This window comes from Caretta caretta, chromosome 2, assembly GCF_965140235.1.
Source record: "Caretta caretta isolate rCarCar2 chromosome 2, rCarCar1.hap1, whole genome shotgun sequence".
In the NCBI taxonomy this organism is placed as follows: domain Eukaryota; kingdom Metazoa; phylum Chordata; order Testudines; family Cheloniidae; genus Caretta; species Caretta caretta.
In genome coordinates, this window is record NC_134207.1 from 28,238,131 (window position 1) to 28,258,782 (window position 20,652).

A 20,652-nucleotide genomic window follows, 5' to 3' on the forward strand; every position below is an offset into this window, starting at 1 on the left:
AAAAAAATCTTTTGGATCAACCTTCTAACCTGCTTCTTAGGAAAGGAGCTGGCCGGTGGCATATTCTGCAGCTGGAGCCACAGTGGGGCACACACATCTGCAGCTGTGCATATCTGGCACTCAGGAATTTAATGATCCACTATCTAGATAGCAACAGCCTTTTTTTCTCTGGGAGAATCACCTCTCCAGTTGTTGCAGAAAAAGAAAAAGTGCAATCTACTGGCACTAATCTTTTCCCACTTGGCTGTTAGGGTGTGTTGTAATACGGAATAAAGGAAATAGACATAAACAATGGACAGTTTGTGTGTTTTAACTTTAAAAAATAAATAGTCAGAAGAAAACCTTTCTGATGGCGATGCAAGGGCAGCAAAATAGATCTGCATGAATCAGAATCACTAGATCTACTTTATAAGATGAGCCACTACTGGATTCACCTGGTCTTTCTCCACAGCTGAGTAACTTTTTGTCTAGGATTCCATGGGTACAACCATTATTAAATCATTGCATCAATTTTTAAAGTACTTTGCACTCTCTGTCCAGTTGGGGTAATCCACTGGCGGGCCACGAGACAGTTAGTTTACATTGACTGTCTGCACCCACCACTTCCCACAGCTCCCATTAGCGGGGAACGGCGAACCGCAGCCACTGGGAGCTGCAGGACAGTCAATGTAAACAAACTGTCTCACAGCCCACCAGTGGATTACCCTAATGGGCTGCGTGCGGCTCGTGGGTCTCAGGTTGCCCACCCACTGCTCTATAGGATACAGATTTTCAGAAGTCAGCAATCTCAGCAATCAGCAGCTCCCATTGTGACACTCGGGGCTAGATTTTCAAAACATCTAACGTGCTGAGCCTTTTTGAGAATCCATCACTAATTTTAGTAGTTAAATTTGAGTGGAGCCATTTTGAAAATCTTGCTCTAATTTTGAATGCTGAGCCCTTTTGAAAATTCTGGCCATAATACTTAGTGGTTTTGCACATATCAACAACTGCAACGTCTTTCAAGTCCTGCCCTTGTGACAATCTGATCAGTAGACGAAAAGAAAAAAGGGATGGGTTTAAATAGTATAATTATAATTTTCTTAAATTTGGGCTAATCATTGAAAAAATGTATGATTGTTGTTTTTAGATTATGGTTTTCCTTTGCTCTTTGAGGATCATTCTTTAAAATTCAGTGCTCATGAAAAGACCATTGGGGTGACAGATTTGGAAACTGAAGTCTTCTAATTATTTTTAAAACAAGATCATCAGGGCATTGGTAGTGTACGTTTCTTTAGACTGTCCCCAAGTGTGTCCCAAACCTGATCTGGAAGGGCCACTTCTTGAGGCAACAAATAGTTCACTGTCTGTTCACATATGGATCTTGACCAAGACCTTCTTCAGTCTATGATTATTGCATAATAAATAGGCTGAAGCCACCAGCCCACTGCATATATGTGGTCTTGAAAGAAGTCAATTTTTATTTTTATAATTTTGATGGAAAGCATCAGTTTGTTTTTAAGTATTTTTATTTTTTATCAACTTAAATTTTCACAGTTGTGGGTAATTATGGGGGGATAAGACAACGGGGGGCTCAGACAATAATTATTTCATGACAGAGACACTGAGATTCCAAAAGTTGAAGCATTAAAACACAAATTGTCAACATCACATGTCAAAATATCCAAAGTAAATATCCTTAAATCAAACTCTAAGTTCTCAAGCAACATTTTTCTTACTTTGCCTGTCTATAAATATTGATTATTACCTATGGAGATATTTTTGATTGGTTTGTGTGTGTGTACCGTAAAATTGTTTTTTTTTAATCTATTGATAAAAAATCTAATCCTTCTAAGCTTACATATATGCCACTGAATATGTATGTAAGCCCCAGGGCTAGGAGTATGGGGGATAGAGCTCTCTGCTCTCTGTATTGGTGAAAAGGGGAAAAGCCAGCTGTGGACAGCTTCATTTACTTGAATGATGATGTTGTTTACTCATGATTCCACCTACTTAGTTTTGTTGTTTTTGAGTGCTTTTGTTTCTGTTTTTATGTGTAAATAAGATAATAGATGATTATCATTACTGTACTCATGGAAGGGAATAAGAACTCTACAGGATATGCCCTGAGTTTAGGGATCACCCCAAGTGAACAAGTAATGGGCTTTGGTTGTGCAATGAAGCTGAGGCTTGGAGGGGCAGGGAAAGGAAGACGGAAGAGGGGAAGATTCTGTCCTGGTAATTAGGAGGTTTATCATCAGGAACAGAGACTGTCCAAGAGTCCTGTTCTGTTTCCAGTTCCCTACATGGATATTCTGCACTACTGAAATGGACTGGGCTGAAGCAGAGCTGATTTCTTAGTTAGACCTGACTGGAACATTAGTAGCAAAAGAGTAGAGATGACTTCACGGCCCTGGCTGGTGGAAGTAATGCTAAAATCAATGCACTGGACCTGGTAGCCACACTTCAGAGCAAAAGATCTGGTAGAGCAGTTATTTCAAGACTGGAGCAGACCAATGGAGGAGAGTCATCCCTCAGATTCCTTTGACTGCCACTGTGATTAACTTAACCTTTGAGTGAGGTTTTTAGCTGGATGGCATTTGTAGTGAGACAGGCTACAGGACCTCCATAAGCTGAACATGTATTATTTAGGACTGGGTCAGGGTTAACCAAACTCCTGACTAGAACAATCAGTTTATACTGGTTATATTTTTAAATTTGGGTTGTTACTTTGGGGCACACGATGGCTAAAGTTTTTTGGAGGAATAATTGTTTATGTTGTAAAACAATTTTTTTTCTTCAATTATGTAAGAAAATCTGGCCCAGTGCGCTACTGTGGATGAGGTTCCACAGAAGATCTTTACAACTCATTGATCTCCTCTGCACACAGGCCAGATGGACAGTGTGGAGCTAGCTCAGATAGTACAATCCCTCTTGGAATTCTTTGGTACACAGGGCAAAGTGCACATACTGCACTAGCCTTTAACAAAGTGCAGCGTACTCCAATATTGATGAGGACAGGGCCATATTCTCTCCTCCTTCACACTTCTGGGGCAGTTTGTTAGGAACTTGGGGAAGAAGTATCTTCCTTTGCTTTGCTCTTAAGAGAGCATCTGCTGTCTCCAGTAGTTATTGTTGAGGATATTTAACATTTTCTGCCACAGTGAACTCTCTGGAGTCTCAGTAAGTTTTCCTTCCCAAATAATAGCAGAAATAATTAGAAGTATATACACATTTATGGCATTGCAATAGATCTTTTTCACTTGTCATTAGAAATGAGGGCAACCTAGCAGATGGTAACAATAATACAAATAATAATAACAATAATTATGGGAGTTAAGGGATGGAGCAGCAACCATACCAGCAGAGATGAAAAAGCCTGGAACTATTCCAATGATAAAAAAAGATGACTAAGGGGAGATATGACAGAGGTCTATATAATCATGAATGGTGTGGAGAAAGTGAACAAGGAAGTGTTGTTTACTCCTTCACATAACACAAGAACCAAGGGTCACCCAATGAAATTAACAGGCAGCAGGTTAAGATCAAACAAAAAGAACTACTTCTTCGCACAACACTGTCAACTTGTGGAACTTGCTGCCAGGGGATGTTGTGAAGGCCAAAAGTATAACTGGGTTAAAAAAAGAATTATATATGTTCGTGAAGGCTAGGTCCATCAATGGCTATTAGCCAAGATGGTCAGGGATGCAACCCCATGCTCTGGATATCCCTAAATTTTGAAATGCCAGAAGCTAGGATTGGATGACAGAGGATGGATCACTTGCAAGAGCCCTGTTCTGTTCATTTCCTCTGAAGCATCTGGCACTGGCCATTGTCAGAGACAGGATATTGGGCTAGATAGTCTATTGTTCTGAGCCATTATGATCATTCTTCTGTTCTTATGACCTAGGAGTACAGGTCCTAATGACTTTTAATGGGAGCTGTGCTCCTGAGTGACATAGGCACTTCCCACATATCGCATGTAGGCTGGATGTGTGGCTTGTGTCTTCCTCTGAGAAGGTACAGCCATCTCCCTGGGGTACACCTGGACTCTTTACGACCTTCTTTCCTTTTCTCTCACTCCCACTGCAGTACTCATTTGCCATTCTTTAATCTAGTTTCCCTTTAAAAAAATTTGCATAGGAAGGTATAATATGAGTTATTTACTCAATACAGATAATTCAGAACCACTTTGGTCCCTCAGGTAAATACGGTTTCAGACTTGGTTTCTAAAAGCATATCATTTACATAAGAGATTGGAAAGGCTATTAATGAGCCTTCTGGTCTATTGCGTCAGTATTTGTAAATAAAAGATGTATTATTTACTTGATAAATACTCTGTCAGAGCTGTTCTGGTCTTTTGAACACTGTAAATATGTTTTCAGATGGATTTTTGTTGTTGTTGTTTTGAATTTTAGGGTGGGGGGAACATACACTTTAAGACTGATGGGTTGGTATCATTTAAAAAACAACCACAAGGTGGGACAGATGAAGTTAAGCACTTCCATACTGACCCAGTAATGGCCTCATCTACCTGAAGAGAGAGCCTTTACCAGGTGTTGAAAAACAGTTCATAGTTCATCTCTTTGCGGCCTCAAGCCTCATTTCAATTTAGATTGTCACGTGAATTGTGCATGGTAATTCATTCTTGTTCACAGAAGACTGAGTTAAATCCATATTGTCTAGGTCACCATCAGTACTTGAATCTTGATCCCAGGGGTGAAAGGCAAGTATTTTGTTCACTGTATCGTGTAGCTTTCCTCCTACCAACTTGTAGAACATTCTTTGAAAAACCATTAAATACTCTATGTATCTGTTAGATCATAATAGCTTTTTATATGTGTATATATTAATACATTATAAAATGAGAGGCTGGAACTGCTCTGTATAGGTAAAGTATATTTGCCTTTTAAAAATATGTAGCTAACAGAGAGTGCTTTTGAAAATCCTAACCCATATAAGTGACAGTCTCTGCCCCCAAACAGCTTGCAATCTAAGCCATGGTGGACAGTTCGGTGTGTGAAGTAGAGGTAGGATGAGATAACAAAAATGATAGGCTATGAGTCATGCACACTGCTAGTTTAAATAACCTATCAGTAGCAGTAATCAGTGTTCACCTCCTGCCTAGTAGTTATCAGAGATGGCTTCTCACTGGACCTTGTTTGTGTATTTGTTATTCACAAGTAGCTGCTGAATAATTTGTGAACAAAGTTCAGCTTTTAGAGTATTTGGGAGCTATTCACATTAACTCTTTGCTCTTTATGGTTTGTGATTGGTCACCCAAATCACATGACATTATTTCTGCTCCCTGATTAAATAACTTAAATATTTTAAACACGAGAATAACAAATGCTGACAGAAAGCAATGAATAGCAAATAGTCTTGCTTACATACAAATGCCCTTTTTGGCATATGAATTCAGGAACCTGTACAAAGAACAGCTATTCCACAAACAGTAAGGCAAAGAAATGCCCTTTGCAATGAATTTTCACAAATAATGAATAATAAGCAGTATGACTGTGACTCACCTGACCAACCTGTCTGTATGTAAATGAATACTTGTGAACATTGTGTTTTTAGTATTTGGATTCCTTTACTTATTTTAGTTAGTGATGATCAAATCTCAAAAGGCTCAGACTTGGGTTTGGTTAAAAGTTGGGATGTTTCTCCAAAGTTTATTTAAACATCTTGTGGCTGTAAACCTGGGCTGTAAATCTGAGGAGAACAGCCTTTCTCAAGTGATTTCTAGCACTACTTGCAGAACTCAGAAGAGCAAAAGGAGCATAGAAATTGAAGAGCAAATCACCTATTTTAGAACATGTAGATTAGGTTTGGTTCTTAGAGTCTGGTGGACACCTGAGACGTTCTCTGCACCACAGCTCCTATACAGCACAAGTCCACTGGATTATGTTGCCAGGGTTTCCTCTTCCTGTGAACAATACCGAAAGGGACCACTTAAAAAAAAGGTAATGCAACCACAGATTACCCAGTGATTCTTGAGGGTGATGATGTGGTTTTTGAGGGTCTCAACCCCACCCTGAAGAAACACCTCCTCAACTTGTCAAGAGGTGAGAGGGACAGTGAGAGAACGTGGATGACCTTCCCATCAATGAGCAGAATTATGATTCACCTGCAAAGGATTCTTCATATGGACTTTAATGCAATGATCAAGCCCTAAATGTTTCTTGCTACATTTACTGTCATTTACTGGCCTTCAGCCTCATCTGTTTTGCCACAGTGACTTTTCATTCCTGTGATCGTTTGCTACTTGATTCAATGTATATTTCCCTTCTCAAACATTTTTCAGCATTGATGGTCGTATGAGTCCACCGATATTTCTTCAGCAGACACTTTTTCAAGGCAATTGTGAGAAATGGCTTGGCACACATTTGCTGGATCAGAGTAAATGCAAGCACACACATTTTCAGACTACTGCCATGCATGTGGTTGAATTTAATGCAGGTAAGGGGGAGAAAGATTCATTGAAAGTAATTCAGCCTGCTCTTTTGTAGGTTTTGTGGGATTAGGCCAATGTGGAAAGACTTTAGATGGACATGCACTCACCCATTTCCTGCTCCCTCCTAATGCACAGATTCCGCCTTAGCAGAATTATTTTCAGCACCAGGTCTTTCACACATATTCTAGTCTGTTTCATTGGGCTCTGGACTGCTATCAGATTCCCTTTGTGCAAATAAAGGAGGGATATTCTTGGCTGAAATTAAACAAATTCCGGAACCATACTGCTCTGAGCCGCTTTGTATTGCTCTCAAAAGTGTCTTAGTTTTTCATCTACTCTGTTGGTCTCTGTATTTCAGTTTGTTTTGGTGGTGAAAGGGGAATGAGTGGGCTTTTAGTATCGTCTTCCCATTTTTGGCAGCTAGCATTGACACTTAGGTATTTTAACATTCTGGTGTTTATATAAAATAGTGTGTATCTTCCAAATGCAGAACAAATAGCTCCGATATGGAACAGTAATATATTTAGAGAGAGGAGGGATGGTCTTGTGGATAGAGCCCTGGACTGAGGAGATTGAGTTTGGTTCCTAGCTCTGCCACGGACTTCCTCAACCCTGAATGTCTGAGGCAGAATAGGCCCTATAAGTCAATCCCCTTTTCGAATGCAAAGAGCCTAAATGTGTCCTTTGGATAAGAGATTGGTGCTGCCCTGCTAATACAGTAATGTGTTCAGTTTACACTAATGGTGGCTTCATGCTTTGACTATAACTGTCCCATCTATTCACCTGTAAAACAACAGATAGCTTTGAGGGGCCTTGGATACAAGGAATTAGAAAAACAAAATTCTCAGTTATTCAAGCTCAACCTTTCCCAAGAAATGGATAGCTGACAATTCTGTCACTTGAGATCCATACTTAGAATGGTATATGACTTTTGGGATTTTAAAAAATATTGGTGGGACTATCAGACGACACTTCCAGCCAACCAAGGAATTTCAGTGATGAATTCAGGCCCACCTCAAGAAACACACTTTTTACTTCAGAAAAATCCCTTTCCTCCGCTTACGTAGAGCTGTTGTTTCCAGTATTTGCCTATGATATTCAAGCTTGTCAGCCTGACATACAAATCTCCAAATACTATTTCTAAAGAATTTACAAGCACAAGAAACTCACTGGTGCTGTGCCTATGCTGTCTAACTTCATAGCTATAATTCACCTTCAGTGTACCTCTACTACAGGTCGTAATACTGGAAGCTGTAGGTGGACAGGGTTCTGACATTTCTACCACCATGTCCTCTAATTAATCCTACTCTACTCAAATACTATGTGTGGTGAGGAAAACTTCAGTGCCTAGGTAAATAGAGGGTTAAACAATGTGATGGTAAAAATGCCCAAGTCCCATCTACATTACACCTTCCATCACTACTACCACCAGCTGCATCAGTGGTGAATTTTACTGTAGAAAGGGAGAGCAGAGATGTGGATGGGTATATTATTTAAGGTCTTCTGGCTGAAGAAGGGTTCTAATATGTTAAGAAGGAGGAAGTTCATGAAGGGATTTAAGGAGGGAATGAAATGATAGGAGCAATGGGAAAGGAAGATTGACATCAGCAGCTGTGTTATTGATAGTCCACAGAGAGAGGAGCTGAGAAGCAGGGAAAACAAGGTGAGGGTGACTGTAATCAAGATGAGAGATGCTGGATGCTGTACAAACACATAGGGAAACAGTCCCTGCTCCAATGACCTTATATTTATTCTAGGATAAGGTACAACAAGTGATCAACACAAAAAATAGGAGGGAAGTGGGGAGGGAGGCTTTGTAGGAAGAAAGAGAACATATATTTACATAGGTTAGGTAGGTACATGACTTGATGGGGCAGAAAGATTTAGTATATCTTTTAATAGATAAATCAGTAAATGTCAGCAACCCCCCTGGTCCTCTACTTAAGAGCTGTGATGCCACAGAAAAACATTAAAAAATTATCTGAGAGACAGGAACACTTACATGCGATAAGACCAAGGAAAAATAATACCCACTAATTATATATATATATAATCAGCCTTGCTTCTTCATTAGCTCATGTTTTAATTAGTAATCTGCTACCTTTCCAATATCTCATTTAGCATTATTATTACTTTTAAGCAGCATTCCTCCATTTTATATTAACATATTATTTTTATATTAATATTAATAAATATTTTATATTAATATTAATATAAAATGGAGGAATGCTTCTTAAAAAGTAATAATAATGCTAAATGAGATATTGGAAAGGTAGCAGATTACTAATTAAACATGAGCTAATGAAGAAACAAGGCTGATAAAAAGGCAAATACAGGACTCAAGAGAGAGATTTCTTAAACTGGATTGGCTGGGAAGTGTTTCAGGTGCCTCATTATAAAAGGGAGATGGGTAAATTCAAGAGGAATCTAAAGAAAGGCAATGAAATAATAAGTAGTAGAGAATGAAATGTGAAAAAGAGGTTTAGAGCATTTAAAGTGGAAAGATTGGAGAAAAGGAGATAAATGAGGACATATAGTAAATCTGCCACTGTGACGGCCACCGTCATGGCCAACACATGGCAGATTGAACCTGGGATCTCTGGAGCTAAAAGCATGAATTGCTGCATCTTAAACTAAAGCTTCCCAAATGAGGCTGTAACACACTCATATCCTCTGTAGATCAGGCATAGAGAGGGATGTGTAACACAGTTATCAGTTGATTAAATAACCATTTGAGAGTTTGGATAGGAGGCAGGGATTTTTTTTCACATAATTTGAGCATGAAATAACAAGAATTAACATCCTGAAATTAAAAAAGGGAAATAGTTAGACATTTGAAAAAAAAATCCTCACAGCAAAGATAAACAGGAGATGGAATGTCATGCAGAGATCACGAGCGCCATTATGTTGAGTTCTAAAGGAAGTTTTCCCCATCGAGACAGATGCCCAGGAGGTGTTTGACTTTTCCAACCCGTCAGATATGATCTTTGGGAGAAAAAAAGAAAACACCAACATTCCTTGATTTGCCTTCCTAAGAAATTCCTCTAGTTGAAATGTTGTTAAAAAGGCAGATTTGAAGTTCACCAGGCAAGTTTTGGATTTCCTTAATGAAAGCAGGAGAAAGCACAGAAAAACACATTCTCTGATTCAGAACTAAGGACTCCTCCTTCCTGAAATGCCTTGACTATTGTTTCTTTCATTTTAGCATCACTATTTAAGTGTGAATCTGAAAAATCATTGAAATATTTTTGGAGGTGATTGAATATTGCGTCCTGAAATTCTATCACACAGCTAAAGTAACCAAATGGAACATAGAAGTGAGTTTAAGTTTCCAAAATCTGTGTTTCAATATCTCCGTCTTAAGAAAGCAATTACTTAACAAAATTGGTTTATTTAGAGGACTAGATTCAATTCTGAGTTACATCACTGAAAATTTGGTATAAAGCCATTAACCAACTGCTATCATTTGGTGGACAGACTACACCCCTTAAACTTTATTGTAATAATCTTTTTTCAAGGTATGCCTTGTAAGATATCATTTGAAAATGATAATCATAATTTGTTAGTCAGTATTGTCCTGGTAAAAATATATATATAGCAAATTTGAATGTGAAGTTATAAGATTCTCCTGTATGACGTTATAAACTCATGTTCCAAACCCCACAGCCCTGCCTAGGCAGAAGTTAGCAAACAGGTCTGTCCTAAACTTGGGAGGGAGAAGCTGACCTGAAGGTTTTGGTCAGTAATCTTGGTGGAAGCATGCGGTGAGAAACTTTGCAAAAATCTAATAGTTTGTTAAATTAGGCACTAGAAAGCATTTTATCTTTATTTTTCTTGTAACCATTTCTGACTTTTATGCCTCATTACTTGTACTCACTTAAAAATCTCTCTTTGTATTTAATAAACTTGGTTTATTCTTTTATCTAATCCAGTATCTTTAAATTGAAGTGTTTGGGTAACTCCATTTAAGGTAATAAACAGGTATATTATTCTCTTAAAGGAATAATGGATTTAATATATTTGTACTGTCCAGAAAAGGGCTGGGCAGTACAAACCATACATTTCTGGGGGGAAGTCTGGGATTGGGAGTGTGTTGGGGTCACCCTGCATTATAACCCAGGCTGGTGAGATCATAGAATCATAGCATATCAGGGTTGGAAGGGACCTCAGGAGGTCATCTAGATCCACTAGATCCAGGGTATGACTGGCAGGCTGCAGCTACACAAACACATCTGGGAGTGATCTGCATGCTGATGGCTGATTGTGAGCAGCTGAGGTGGGAGGCTACAACAGCAAGGCATTTCAAGGCACCCCATGTTACAGCAGTGACACAGCCCCTCCCCCACTTGTCTGGATTGTAGCCCAGTATGTCACACTTGGATTGTGTAATCCACAGCAAAATCTGGCCTATATGCCATAACACAAAATCATGTTGCTAGACACAAAAGCACAGTGTCTGAAAAGTAAGATGGCTTTAACTTGGATCAAAATACTTGAAAAAAAACTAAAAATCAACTAACAATCAAATAGCTATCCAGAACTCAACATGTGTTTGTCACCTACCAAGAGATATTTCTGGATTTTACCAGCTACACAGAGAACATGGACTAAGTACAGCAGAGATTGTGGTGGGATGCTAGTTTTCTCTTCTGACTCAAGGTGTAAGAACTAGACCCAGAGGAATGGCTCCTCTGTGAATCTCTTTTTTTAATATTTACATTGTGTTTGACGTTTATAAGCTTGCACTCTGCTGCAAACTCTCAGCCTATGGCTAGGGACTGGAAGAAAACTAAGCTTGTACAGAACATTGAAGACAAGAACAAGGGGAAAATGGAAGGTTGTGTTTTTAAGTGCCCAAAGTGTCACAGTGGGCTTGATTGTGCAGGTTTTACTCAGATTGGTGAAGTAGTAGTCCCAGTGGCTGCAATGGGACAAATTTTGATTACACCTGTGAGATATTGTTCACCCAAGAGTTAGCCCAAAACAGTTTTTAAGGTTTTTACCTCCTGAGGCCGCTCAGAAGATGGGCTTATCTAAAGGCCCTTTCCCCTCGCATATCTGTTACCGGGGTGATTAAAAATGAAACTAACAGGGTAAGGTGCAAATACAGTAAGATTTATTAGACCAATATGGTCTTAAAAGCAGAGCCTTTGTTATAAGTAATAGAACACAGGTAAATACAAATGACCCAAGTAATAACAAATGGCTTGGTTGTTAACAGTAGATCGCAATGGACTTGAAGTCCAGAGCACACAAACCTGATACACTGGGATAACCAAAAGACAATAAAAGGAAACTACAGTGCCATCTCTCTCTCTTTGTCCTAGGCACGAACCCTGACCGTCCAAGGGATGGACCCCGACTGTCCCACAGAACGAACCCTGACCATGACAAGGATGGTTCTGGGATCCTGGACAGAACCATGAAGACTGAAGATGCTGGACCACAGGATCGCTGGAACACACTGGAACACAGGAACAGGATGTGATGATCACCAGATAAGTGGCTTCTTTCTTCTTCTTTCTGTCTTCTATTCCCTATGTGTCGTCCTGAGCGGTAGCATGCGGATTCGCAGGTGAAAACGAGAACGGGTGTGTGCAGTGTATGACACCGATGGAACCTGACAACATATGTTATAATCCTGGCCTAATTGGGCTCCTTCCACAGTTGGTAACATGGGAGACACTGGCTGCCTCTAGGATGGACAGCTCCGAGCAGCAGTGATGCTGTCACCTGTATAGTCTGCTGTTGCTAGGCGGACTATGCCGTCACATGCCTTAACCGCTCCCTGCCTTTCCCACTCTAATTTGAAAAAGGCAAAGGGCAGGGCGGGAAGCTCTCCTTAAAGGAGGGTGTCCAAAATGGAGTCCTACTTGCTGTTTTTACAGAACAAGATGGAGACTAGAGGAGAAACATACCAAAACAAGATTTTACCCCAACACAAGGGTCTTGTGAATTGAAATAAAATTTTGAATTAAATTGAAGTGAATTGAAATCTACTATTGTGAATTGAACTAAAGTTTTACATATATGACTGTATTTTTGTCAGAAAGTTTAACACTGTCTTCTATTTTTGTAAGCTCCATGGCCAAAAATGCCTAGAGGATGGAGATCTGTGCTCGCTTTATTGGGGAGAAGGGGCAAAATCTTCTCTGGCCAACTTCATTTCCATGCAAATTAACCATAATTTCACTTACTGAGTTTTGTTCTTTTGGTTGGTATTAAGTTGTGATGTATAAATATGATAATAGATTATTACCAATACTATATGTATGCATGAAAGAGAATAAGAATTGTCCACAATATGCTCAGGGTGACTGGACTTCTTGAGTGAACTAAAAATTGACTTTGGTTGGGTAACAGCCTTCAAACTGCAATGTATTTTATTCAGCAGTAGGAGCAAATCTTTACAGAAAATGGCTTCACAATAATCAACAGACTGAATGCATATTTAATCTAATTTTATGTTTCAATACAAACTAAATTAGATAGGATTTTGCTTAAGTTGTAGGAAAATAACAGAACTATCTTACATTCTTTTGGGAAGCCAAAGAGCTCTTGGAACCCAGCCTGCCTCTGTCTGGTTTCTCAGAACTTCCGCTTGAGGTAGCAGGAGGCTGGTTTGGCACCTGGCTATCACTAGGATCAAGGGATGTAAAGCTGGCTTGGAACTACCTCTGGCTATCAGCTATGAAAAGTGTGAGCTCAGTCCAGTTGAGAACAGCTCGTATAGGCTTCTTTCCCAGGGAGAGACACACTGGGCATCATTTTCCACGGCTTTGAAACATTCTGAAGTGGTAGCATTTCATACCCACTATGAACGGGTGTAAATGGCTATATGTGATTTGCAGCACTGGGGATTTTGACCTACTGCATGTAATTTCCTAAAGTATTTAAGTCATTTTTATTTTTTATTAGCTGTGCATCTGCAGTGGAGAATAAATAAAATGTACTATCCACAGAACTGTATTTGTTCCCATTTTCATCTGCGTATTTTTTCCCCAAATAAATATTGAATCATTTTTCAGAGAGAGTTGTGTACACTATAATGAGCCATTTGTTTATATCTGTGGCATGTGGGTTAATAATATTTCTAGTTTCAGGGTAACAGCCGTGTTAGTCTGTATTCGCAAAAAGAAAAGGAGTACTTGTGGCACCTTAGAGACTAACTAATTTATTTGAGCATGAGCTTTCGTGAGCTACAGCTCACTTCATCAGATGCATACCGTGGAAACTGCAGCAGACTTTATATATACACAGAGAATATGAAACAATACCTCCTCCCACCCCACTGTCCTGCTGGTAATAGCTTATCTAAAGTGATCAGCAGGTGGGCCATTTCCAGCACAAATCCAGGTTTTCTCACCCTCCACCCCCCCACACAAATTCACTCTCCTGCTGGTGCTAGCCCATCCAAAGTGACAACTCTTTACATAATCAAGTTGGGCTATTTCCTACACAAATCCAGGTTTTCTCACATCAGAGGCTCGTTCACCTGCACATCCACCAATGTGATATATGCCATCATGTGCCAGCAATGCCCCTCTGCCATGTACATTGGTCAAACTGGACAGTCTCTATGTAAAAGAATAAATGGACACAAATCAGATGTCAAGAATTATAACATTCATAAACCAGTCGGAGAACACTTCAATCTCTCTGGTCATGCAATCACAGACATGAAGGTCGCTATCTTAAAACAAAAAAACTTCAAATCCAGATTCCAGCGAGAAACTGCTGAATTGGAATTCATTTGCAAATTGGATACTATTAATTTAGGCTTAAATAGAGACTGGGAGTGGCTAAGTCATTATGCAAGGTAGCCTGTTTCCTCTTTTTTTTCCTACCCCCCCCCCCCAGATGTTCTGGTTTAACTTGGATTTAAACTTGGAGAGTGGTCAGTTTGGATGAGCTATTACCAGCAGGAGAGTGAGTTTGTGTGTGTATGGGGGTGGGGGGGATGTGAGAAAACCTGGATTTGTGCAGGAAATAGCCCGACTTGATTATGTAAAGAGTTGTCACTTTGGATGGGCTAGCACCAGCAGGAGAGTGAATTTGTGTGGGGGGGTGGAGGGTGAGAAAACCTGGATTTGTGCTGGAAATGGCCCACCTGATGATCACTTTAGATAAGCTATTACCAGCAGGACAGTGGGGTGGGAGGAGGTATTGTTTCATATTCTCTGTGTATATATAAAGTCTGCTGCAGTTTCCACGGTATGCATCCGATGAAGTGAGCTGTAGCTCACGAAAGCTCTTGCTCAAATAAATTGGTTAGTCTCTAAGGTGCCACAAATAATATTTCTATGACTACTTCAGTAACTCCAGTGCTAGAGGATAATCAATACATATTTTAAAATAGTTCAAAACTTAACATAGTGTTTATACCAGATAACAGGATTAAATATCCATGTACCATGTATAAAACTAGCATGCAGAGCACTGGACTATGAACACCTCTGCTTTCATCCAGTCATCTGCATCTGAGCTATCCTCGGATTTTAAGCCGTGGCTCTGCTTGTGCATCACTTGGTTTGATCCTAGGTAAATGGTGCTAAATCAATTTCCTTCACTTTAGAGGTTCTTTTCTTTGAATCGGTCAAAGAGTGGGCACTGAAGGTAATTTTTAAATGGTAAATATACTTTCATTGAGGGTAAAACTGAATATACTGAAGGGAATTTTCAGGCAAAACATATAGACAAGATGTTGCTGCTCTTTACATCATGGGAAGACTTGTTTAAAAATGTCTTGAAACGTGAATATCGCCTTGCATATATAGCCTCACTCACACCAGAACTTAGACACTTGTCAAGCACAGTAGTCTATCTGTATTGCCACATGCCTTCTTCCGCCTCCTTTAACTTGTTGAATGACTCAGGGTTTCCCTAGACTAAGAGTTCGTGAGTGGCAACCTGGGATGTAAATCTATAGAGCTGTTTGAAACAGGTCAAAGAGTACGAGGGTACTTTTAACGCACAGCAGCAGGGTTCACAAACACAGTTAATGTGCAGCACTCTGATGTGAGGTAGATTTACACCTTGCTTGCCATACACTAACTCTTCATCTAGACAATCCCTCAGTGTTGGTCTCAGGATCTTTTAAAAAAATGTTTTAACCTGGAGACACCACACAACCAAATTAGGACAGGTCAGCACAGATGTTTTCCTTCCTTACCGCAGTAGAGCAGCTCATTTTCACCTTCTGCATTTCTGGATAGGGAAGGGAGTAGAAACCCCCCTAAACTTTAGGATTCAGTTTATATTTTTACACATCTGCACATCTGCGTAGGATTTGTAGGCCTGAGAGCAGCACATCACACATCAGTGCAAAGTTGAAGGCAGTGGGCAAGGTAGAGCCTGCTCTTGTTTTTTAATTGAACTACACACTGGCCTGTTCTTGACTAATAAAAAGTGGTCAAGTTTAGGTCAGGCTTGGCTAAAAGGTCAAGTTGTAGCCTACATCCACCCTGCTAAAACTGAGCTAAAGGTATTACCCTGCATCTACGTTAGGAAAAGCGGTGGGCCTTAGCTAGATCATTTTAACTAAGCCCAACCTAAACTTCACCTTTTTCCCAGGGAAGATAAGGTGTACTGCTGAATCATCTCTAACAGACACCACTTATCACCAAGTCCCAGAAGAACTCATGCTATTTTGTTATATGTAGTGAAGGTATCGCTGCCTGAAGTTCATTTTGCCTGACACTTTGTGTTATAAGACCCTGTTTACAGTTACTTATAACTTTTGCCAAGCTCTAACCTTTCAGGTTGAAAATTTTCATGCCTAGTGTCAGCCTCAGGTTGATTTTTTTTTAAAGTTTCAGCTTACAAGGTTCAGCAATTCCCAAGAGAAAGGTTAGGATATTAAAAGTATCTTATAGTTGTTTAGCTGACAAATTGTAGCACCACCGTGGGTTGCAGCAGGGACTTGAAATTTGGCAGAGGGAATTGCTTTGTTGTCAGGGATGTGCTGTTGCCATTTCCATTAAAATGTCTAAACTTGGCTTAGTTATGAGCCTTTGAAAAACTTCAGTTCACACATGTTCAGTAGAGACTTGTTAGAATTTGGCAGCTAAATTGTCTGAAGATTGTATTTGCACTGAGCATGCTCCATCCCCTCACAGATCTTACATTAATTGGATTGCACATGTACCATCCCCATAGTGTTATAGGTATGTTCTAGCCCAAGTGATAGGATCTGCTCAGGAATTTTCCTGAAATTGCTGTTGTGGTCCATTGTGGGGCAAGAACAGAGGGCAGGGCAACTCTGTCCTTTGCTCTCAGTGAGGACCTCAGGAAACAGTCTAACTTGAAAGCAGAGTGATGAAGAACTGGGTAGGTAGGGAGATATGCCAGGTGGGAGAACAGGGGCAGGAGCTTGGAGGGGAGGGAAGGATAGGAGTTTGAGGGGAAGAAAGGGTGGGAGCAGAAGCAAGTATGTGGGTAAAGGGAAGAAGTCAGGGTGGGGGGAATAGGAACAATGTAGGTGGAGGGTGAGGAACCAGAGATAGAAAAAGACCGTAGCAAATGGGCTGGGGGTGGGGAATTTTCACAGGTGGTCACCGTGTGTTTCTCATTTTCTGGGTAGCCAAGTTCAAAGACCTGGGCTCTGATTTATAGAAGTACTCACAGTTACAACTTTCAGAGGAACAGCCGTGTTAGTCTGTATTCGCAAAAAGAAAAGGAGTACTTGTGGCACCTTAGAGACTAACCAATTTATTTGAGCATGAGCTTTCGTGAGCCACAGCTCACTTCATCAGATGTTTTCAATGGTAGCTCTGCTCTGAGCATATAAAGTGTTATAAAATGCTAAATACTCTGAAAAAGAAGGCACAAGGCTTCTCAGATTGGGCACCCAAAATTATAATTGACAACGTTGGCTTTAATCTCTGAGCCTCGGTTCCCCATGTTTAAAATGGGGCCAGTAATACCAGTTCAACCTCACAAGGGTATTATGAAACTCAATTTGTAAACGTGTAAAACACAAGATCTTATGATGCTCGCACCATAGAAAAGCCCATGAGGAAATGAAAAATTCTGTATTCGGTGTAGGGTTTGGATGGTGTGTAGTAAATAATGTCTATGGCCATGCACAGAATGATGACGATAAATAAGAAATATTGAACTGTCTCCTGTGCTTTGAAAGAAGCAAGGGGCCTGTCGAAAAAATAGTATATGATGATGTAATTGAAGACTTTATCATAAAGCATACGCTCATAGGGGCGAATCAAGGTTGCATAGCAACCATCATTCAGGATTTCTTAATTCTTGAATGCTTTATGTTGCAACTCAACATTCTTTTAACTTCATTTTGGGGGATGTAATACGTTGTCAAGAATCTGCTCAGCTGTCACGTCCTTTTTGTGTACAAGAGAGATTTTGAAGATAATGTCACTTATTTCTTTTTGGACCACAGTTGCAGATCAAGCACTGAAATTTTCAGGACACCGTATTTGCCAGTGGAGTAATATTTGCAAATGGCTTCCATGTATAGTGTGAAGTGAAGAGTGATAGAATTTTTCCTCTAGAAAGATGTAGTTCAGCCAGGAGCTTCAGAATGCTTTGCCAACTCATCCATTATAAGAAAGAAGGGATGCACTTGAGAAAGATTTACAGATAGGTGAAGCATTTCAAGTCAGGTGAGGCTAACACTTGTGTGAAACTATGTTCCAGGAGAGTTGCATCAGTAATGAGAGCACACATGAATGCTGAAAAGGCTGAATTGATTAGGGAAGAGTGACAAATAACCTTTGATGACCTTGCTGCGGCATTGGACTGCAGGTCTGCTTCAGCACAAAGGGTTGTGCCCAAAATGGGCTTTTCTAAACCTTGTATATTCTGGGTCCCACAAAAACTCAGTAAGGGCCACCAGGCCCACAAATCAACATATTCCTGTGTTCTATTCCTCATTAATCTTTACTTGATATCATTTTTGTGTGAGAGCATAAGCCTTGACTTTTTAGTTTAAGTGTTTGAAAACAATAAAAAATGCAGAAGCTAAAATAAAGTAATAGAGATTTTGTTTGATTGTGTTTTTTTGGGGGGGTTGGTATTAATTTCATTGTCTTATTCCTCTTATCTGGTTCTTCTGACTGTTTTTTAGTAAGTTGGCTTGTGTTATAAGGGGGAAATCCTCTTTCCGGTATCCAGCCTGAGTACATTGGCTTCGTGTTGGAGATTTCGGTGAAGGGAAGAGGAGACAGGAATTTTATCCTCTTACCCCAAAATGCAAAGCAACTCTTCAGTGGTTCGTCCCTCTCAGTGCTGAAACAGTCTTTCTTCCTACCTATCTAGGTATTTTTGTAGCCATCCCCCTTAGTGCAGTATGTGAATGACTTGCCCACGTTAATTAATTTATACTCTGTGAGGCAAGGAAGTATTTTCTCCATTGTACACATGGTAAATTGAGACAGATTGATTCACTGACTTGCCAAATTCTCACAAGAAGACTGTGGCAGAGCAGTAATTGAACCCAGGTCTCCTGAGATCCACACCATTGTCTTCATCACAAGACTGTTCTTCCTCTGAGTATGTGAGCTGCACCAGCTGAAGCTCTGAACTAGTTTTGAAGGGAAGCTCCACAGAGAGCACATTGTTGTAGTGGCCTCTGGGGGTAAAGCTGGGAGACTGTTTTCAGTGGGGTTTGAATTGGGCCCATAGAGAGCTGTTGTTCCTGGTGCAGCTACCTTGGACCAGACAATACTTCATTCTTGATAATGTGCAGTGATTTGGCCCTGGATAAAGGAGTACCTTTCTCACATAAAGTTATATCCGTTCTTTCTAATTCACAAGTTACTAGTTTGGTTTATCAAGTAGAAGTCTGTGTTCTTTGAGCCAGAGGTCATCAATTCTGTTTCCAGTCCTCCATGTGTAAGGTTGCCTGTCAACCTTGATGTTCATAGGCAGACACCGATCATTACAATGGCAAGAGTAATGCAATCCTGTTTCAGAATTTTTGACTTAAGGGTTTCATTGTGAATCTCAAGGAAAATGACAGGAAAATTAATTCACAAACCAGAGTCTGAATTTCATCAACATCCTCTTAATGCTGCAGAACACTGACACCTGGATTCCATATACTTCCAAAAGCTATAGAAACACTCTTCACCCTTTTGCCAATTTTAGATGTTTCGTTGTGCAAGTGGTTTTTGCTGCTGTACATTTCTAGCACATTCACCTTAGTGTATCAGTCCACTGAACTGACAGATACTTCCTGTTCCTGGGTTTGGGTATGTTATTTTTCTTGTGAGGTTTTGTAGATGGCTTTTTTAGAATGACTGAATTGGGAGCATCCGATGAAGTGAGCTGTAGCTCACGAAAGCTTATGCTCAGATAAATTGGTTAGTCTCTAAGGTGCCACAAGTACTCCTTTTCTTTTTGCAAAATACTACTGTTGGTCTTAAGAAAAATCAACACAACAGCTGGTCCGGACAATATGCAAAATATGACATATGTGTGAATGTGCCATTTTGCACTGTGCTTGTGCTATTGGCTCCAACAATAAATCAAAACTAGATCAGGGAAAAGACTTTGGGAAGCAAATCACACACTTATTTGGTCTTGACATTTATACATTATCTTTCTGAAACCTAAAATGTCCAGAGCTGGTATATATTAAAAGCTTCTGTCAGAGGCTGACATGGATACTGTCTGGAATGACATCCAATTAGCTGTGGCACTGATGTAGACAAGTGTTTTTCTATGTGTTCATATATCTGCTTCTGTCTATTAATAACTATCTAGTTGGGTTGTCTCACCATATTATCTGAGTGCATGCAAAATATTTAAAAATAGAAATAACAATAACAATCTATTTCCTGAGAAATAGCTGGGGCAGTTCTTAGGGAATCTTTTTGTGTTGCTTAGCGTGTGTGAAAAAGAAAAACATTGTGAGAACTAAATGTAAAGCTCATTCTTTCCATTTAGCTTTCCCTCAATAAGTTTAAGTCTGTAGTCATTTGCATCTCCTATAGGAGTGAGTTCCATAGTTTAGACCCAGCTCTTGCAGGTCTCCCCATCCAATGAACCACCCTTTATTGGCCAACAGTTTCGTTGTTTCAGTAGAACATAGCTATTATGAGAGGTAATGTTAATGGAGAAAGAGCCAATCTCTCAGGTAATTAGGGACAGTCCTTAGGAAAGTGAGGTTAGATACTGGATGGTAGTCAGTGAGTTCCCTAGCTTCAAGTTAATACTAGCTAGTACTGGTCAGACTATTGTAT